The sequence below is a fragment of the Mytilus galloprovincialis genome, chromosome 1 (assembly GCF_965363235.1).
Source record: "Mytilus galloprovincialis chromosome 1, xbMytGall1.hap1.1, whole genome shotgun sequence".
Classification (NCBI taxonomy): Eukaryota; Metazoa; Mollusca; class Bivalvia; order Mytilida; family Mytilidae; genus Mytilus; species Mytilus galloprovincialis.
The window spans coordinates 37,748,700-37,755,384 of NC_134838.1; positions in this window are offsets into that span (position 1 = coordinate 37,748,700).

The window sequence follows — 6,685 nt, forward strand, 5'->3', positions numbered from 1 at the left end:
TGAGTGTTGTTTGAATCTGATTTATTTGAGAGATTTTAGTATAAATGTTAGAAAGAGAGATTTAATCTATTTTTATGAATGACCTTGACCTTTTGTCATGTAGTCATGAAATGACATTGGTATATCCAATGTGATGTAATTAACAGTACAATTGTACTTGTACTTAATGTTTTTAGTATTGAAATAAGATTACTTATTTATAATTGTGAATTCGAGATGAAAGATAAAGATTAGTATAATTTATTATGAATTGTATAATGCCTTTAAGATATTAAAGTCAGATTACTTATTATTGTCATACATTGTTTACAGAACCATATTTGATGTGAACCTCCGTTACCATTACTGTAGAAGTATGAAGATCGTTACTGTTAGTATTGTGTAGACTGTCGATGTTAGTTATTAAACTCAGTTCCACAGACTGGTGAGTTTATGTATACTTGAAATAGCATAATATATAGTGTTCATGTAAGACAGTGAAGAACATTTGATATGATATAGAGTTATCTACCGTTGATATATATGCTATGGTTATTTGTAGAATATGGAGTTACATATATCTATTTAGTTAATTGAAATAGTGTTATATGATCTTGACATTATAGTAGTATGTTTAATTGTCAAAGCTGATGATTGTATATGAACGATGAGTGAATATTTGCAAGTGTTAATTATCATCAGGCATGTCATGTCACCTTGTGTATTTATATTGTATAAGAACTATAAACATTCAATATTCTCATTTTATGTTGATCTGCAGTAATGTAATAATAACTGTAACACAGTATGATATAGTAGTTTTAGATTAATGTGTTTAATATGTATCTTGTTATATTTTGTAGGGTTTGTAATAATTATATGATTACATCATTATTGAATAAAGAACCCTAGACTAAGATGAAATGGACTTGTTATTATTTGACCGTCCAGAAATCACCTTTTACACATAGAAAATGGAAGTGGGAGTTTCAGGTTAAAGTTTTTGGTCAAAGTAGTTTTTGATGAAGCTGAATTCCAATCAACTTGAAACTTACTACACTTGTTGCATATGATATGATCTTTCTAATTTCAAAACTCATAACTGCTCCAAAAGTAATCTGATAGAATTTCAAGCATTTTAAGCCAATATTATCAACATCTACTAATGAGTCTTAATATGTCTACATATCTAAAAAGTCATAGTATTCAAAAGGTAATGCAAAATTATTCCTTTTCATTTTTTTTGTTATATGGATACACATTTGAGTGATACATGTACCAATAAAATATTTGTTGTGGTATGAAAGTGCAGTAATTAGCATTTACTGTAACTATGTTAATTCACACAAATTGAAAAATAAACAAATGAATGGACCAGATGCTCCGCAGAGCCCAGCTTTATACGACTGCAGAGGTCGAAGCCTGAACAGTTGGGGCTAGTATTGACACAACATTCAAGCTGGAAACAGCTCTGAGTTTGAATTGTGATTAAATAGATGACACAGCTTAGGTTTCTGACACAGAATGAATGTGGTCTAATGAACTTAAATATTTGTTTTGCTTTTGTGTTAGGAGCAATTCACTATGCTGCTGAATATTAATCCTTTCAAACAAAAATATCTAAAGAAATTTTCTTTTTAATTTCTGAAATGAGAAACATTTAGAGGAGACAAACTTCAGTTAAGAGATCAGAAACTAAAAAAATGTATAATTTTTCCATTTGTAAAAGGGCATACCCTAGAAAGTGCTTGCAATCACTGAATGGTTATTAATGACTGCTTTAATTTATCAGTTGGTAATAAAGTGAATATTGCATTGTATATTGTATAATTGATTTAAGTTGACTGAACAAAGAAAGATAACTCCAATTTTCAAAGAAGATTTCATAAAGCATTGGTATTAGGTAATTCAAGAACCATTCTGGACAAACTCCAATTAAGGGTCTTGAATTTACAAAAATGTTTGTTTTTGGTCCGTAATTATTAGACTGTTTGTCCCATAACCCACACAATATATCCGAACCTTCTACTTATGGTATTAAACATTGTGGTACAATTTCAGAACAATTGAAATACTTATACACAACTTTTTAAACCGACACTAGATTAAAGCTTGTTTTGGGCACCTTTGTACCCCTTATTCCTAAACCTTAGGGACCATAACCCCCAAAATCAATCCCAAGCTTCCTTTTGTGGTTATAAACGTTGTGTTATAATTTTGTTGATTTCTGTTGACTTATAATAAAGTTATTATCCAGAAACCATCTTTCGGACAGGATACCAATTTACGACCCCAAATTTTTTGTGGTTGTATAAAAATGTTGAACATGTGCAATGAAGTATAGTTTTAGAAATCGATTAGGGAGCTACCATTTGATTTTTATGGGGGGGGGCTAGGATGAAAAATTTTGTCCTGCCTTTTTTTTTAGTTGTAATCTCTGTCTTGCCTTTTTATTTTTCAGTCTATTCGGTCCTGCCTCTTTTTTTCTTAGCTTATCCTGACTTTTTTACAACAATTGTCATCCTGCCTTTTTTTTTTTTGCCAAGTTACTCATCCTGCCTTTTTTTTTTACTCAAAATCCTGTCCTGCCTTTTTTTTTCAAATTTCATCCTAGCTCCCCCCATAAAAATCAAATGGTAGCTCCCTTAGACTGGATAGGCCTTATAATTTTTTTCCCTCCTAATTGAAGGACCGTTTACACTCAGGGCCGAGTCATCAGCAGGCAATACAGATGTATTAAAACAACCTAGCATCATATTGCTAGTAGTGGGAGTAGCATTGTCCGGTAAATTTGTTCCTACTTTTTTTTATAAAATGTATGGTTCAAATCAAAATAGAATCCTTTTATCTCCTGAATACTTACATTGTACATAGAGATGATACTACTTTGACAAATCCTTGTCCATTAGAGTTGTCTGTCAAATCTTAATTTCACAAAGAATGAATTGCATAACAATGAACTGAGCTCAAAGCAAAGTACTTTAATAATACACTTAGACAAAGAGCTAAATCCAGTGATATACTTTGTACTACAGGTCCTTCATGACCATCCATCCACCCAAACCATATCTCAATAACATTCCATACTACATGATTGGATTCAGAAGTCCTGAAAAAGACATGACTTTTTTATCTTGTTTTAAGTATATATGCACAGGTTAAACCTTTATTGTGGATATAATCATTCAGTATCTAGCAACTATCAATTTGCTTCATGCACATATTGATATAGGTTGATTGCTCCTCTGTTGGAAATTAGAACACACCTCCATCTAATTTTAGTCAACTGACGAAGAAAAATTCAAAACTATATAAAATGTTATCTAAGACTTGTCAGTGTCTATTTCCTTTGCCACTGAATAAGATTCCATATTTACAACCAATGAAAATCAAATATCCCTCTAATAGACTTAGCATTGAAATCGTTTTCTAAAATGGTAGTTATGTGGAACCTAGAACTAAAAAAATTGAAACAATATATCTTAAATATTTCAAATGCATGTACATTTAATAATTCTCCAAAATTCACTTTATTTTTCCTTTTTTGGTTTTCTGTTGGAGACTGTATATTGACCTCTATGTAGCCTTTTCAACTTATAAAAGGGGGGATACATTTCCATAGAATTAAACTTTTCTGAAAGAATTGATTCCATTTATTTTCAATAAACAATAAATATTGAAGTCTATAACAGGCATCTAGGAACAGGCTCAACATTATTTCTAAACATGTATTAATATAGTATGAAATTCAAAACAGTGTAGCTGTGGCCATTGATTGACCCATCAAAATCATCCATTGACTGGGACAATTTACCTGAACGTTTGTCTGTAACAACCACTGTTCATGACTACCTACGATAGACATTTAAACTGTGGGGTCAACAAAGGTTTCTTAACGCCTTTAATTATAAAATAATTCGAAAAATTAATCAGGAATAACCTTTGTGTTTTGATTTATATAATTGATATAAATCAAAATATCGTGTTATTTCTGATTAATTTTTCGAATTACTTTATTTAGGTGTTGAGAACCTTTGGTGACCCCATAGTTTAAGTGTCTTTAAAAAGTACATAGTGAGCATTGGTCGTTTCATACAAACTTCACCTAAATTGTCCCAGTCAATGAATGATTTTAATGTGTCAATCAATGGCCACAGCTACACTGTTTTGAATTTCATACTATACCAAAATGTGGACAAACCTACATTAAATATTCTACTTCAACGACTTTAATTAGTGGAGTAGATCAAATTAAAAAGTCACAATGGTTAAAAACTCCAATGGCAGTCTTTCCTGCTAAAATCTTGATGTGTAGAATGTGATATACCATTTTTGGGTCTATATACTGTCCTTTAAATTTAGGTCATTTTGACACGGCAAAATATGAAAAAAATGTAAACTATGGTCTGGAAAGCACACAGTTTGTGATATTTTAAGGTATCTTTACTAAGAAAACCTGCAAATCTCAGTGGCAGATCCAGAACTTTTCAAAAAGGTGTGGGGGCTCTGATGGACCAGAGGGTTGCCCACTCCCATCAAGCTTCAATGATTTCTTACATATATGTCATAAGCTAAATTTCCCCCACCCCCTTGGTCTGTCTATGCATCTGTTTATCGTTCTGCGAAATAGTACTAATACTAATTTTTCCCCTCCCTTACCTGGTCCTAGACAGTTGCTTACCTTTGTAAACATTTTATAATTATAGTCAGGTATATATTGATTGAGAGTAACTTACATAGTAGTTAATGGGACTCTTTTTCACACGGTTCTGTGAAATATAATACGGCAAATATATACCCGTACATACTATCCGCATAACACAGAAATCTGATAGATTTTCACTCCTCTGGGAAAAATCAACCTGTGAAATGAAATACCATGCCTGGAAAAAAATCCCGGGACAAATTATCCTCAGGATAAAATATCACAGAGGACGAAATAAACCGTTACATTACATGAGAAGCCGGTTTGGTTACAAATAATTATGTCACGTGAAGGCGCACTGACGTCACAATTTGCATTAATTTTGCAATACACTACAGTTCACTCATACAGAACACATTATCATGCAAACATGCAACGTGAATGTGATTGGTTATCAAATAATACAGAATTTATGCACGTACAGTTAATATAGAAGAAATTAGTTCATCAAATGTGAGTTCGTGATCTTGTGGTTAAGACCGATGGCTACAGTGCTGAAAGTCCTGAGTTAGATTCTCACTTGGGGTGCTAAAAATATCAGTACATCAGAAGGGTAATTTTCACCCTCTCACACACATCTTTGTTAATGTTCCGGGATTGTTGAAAACTTGCATATTCATCAATATTTGATTTTGTGGTTTTAACAATCCAGACAGACAAATAGCAATAAGGTGTTTAGGAAAACATGACCTAAAACCTCCTTCATATATGACAAAAATACATGGGAACTCATATTGAATGGTCAAATGTGTTCAATATGAAAATTGAAATTAAGATGGTAAAATCAAATATTAGCCGTTACTGTAAATGGACTTAAAGTATGACTTTTCAGCAAATTTAAAGGGAAATGACACGGAAGGGGCCAAATAGTGTTCAAGGGGAGCAAATGCTATTTAAATTAGTATGCAGGTTTTAAATATAGAGGGAAGTTGAGTCATCTTTTTGGGTGAAGTTAAATACTGACTAGTGTGTGGTTCTCATTGGGTCTAAGCGTGACCAATATTGACAATTTTTCGCAAGCGTGAAACGTGAAAGTCAAATTATTGTGTCATGAAAACGGGAAATGAGGTCTGTCGTGAAAACGGGAAATGGGGTTCTGCAGGACCCCGGAAATGACAAAAAAATGAAAATTGCTCATGTACATAGTGTAAGCGGGATATGGGAATCTGACAAAACAGTAAGTGGGATCTGGGATCAGAACACCACCCCCCCCCCCAATGAGACCCCCTTATGTAGATTTACCTTCTAATTCTATATAAAAAAAACACAACTAAGAACTACGTTTAATTCACTTTGACTACTGATATGCAAACCTAGAAATATTTCATAAAATAGTGATTGAAAGATTCATAACACTTTGAAAGGATAATTCAGACACGTGTTACGCGGAGAGCATGTTTTAAATTTGTTTACAAATAATAATGTCACGTGATCGCGCACTGACCTCAAGTAGCATCGCCCTTACAATTCACTAATACATGACCATTTTCATGCAAACATGCAACGTGAATGTGATTGGTTATCATATAATACAGAAATAATGCATGCACAGTTTAAGAAGAAATTAGTTCAATAAATCGATGCGATTTCCACTTTTGACACGAATAGGTCGGGTTGACATTACTGTCATCGGAGATAATATTGAGATAAATGGGATAAAACGGACCGTCAAAAAGGTCTAGAGGAGCACATCAGTAGAACCTTAACATTAATAAGTAATACTTACCAAAATTTCTCTAATTAAAGAACTATATAACTGAAATTTCACAAAGATAACGGTAAACATTTTGTTGATGGTGATGATGCTATTATCGATCCGTTGAATTCAGGGTCAACGGAATTTTTTGCGTTGCGTTTAAATCATTGAGGCCATCTATTTTTATTGCGGGTTCCACATATATAAATCGGAATTAAAGAAAAAATGGAATGTTGTTAGCAGAATCAAAACAGAAATGATGAACATTGCAACATTTTCAGCAAAATATAAATAGGATGGAGGAT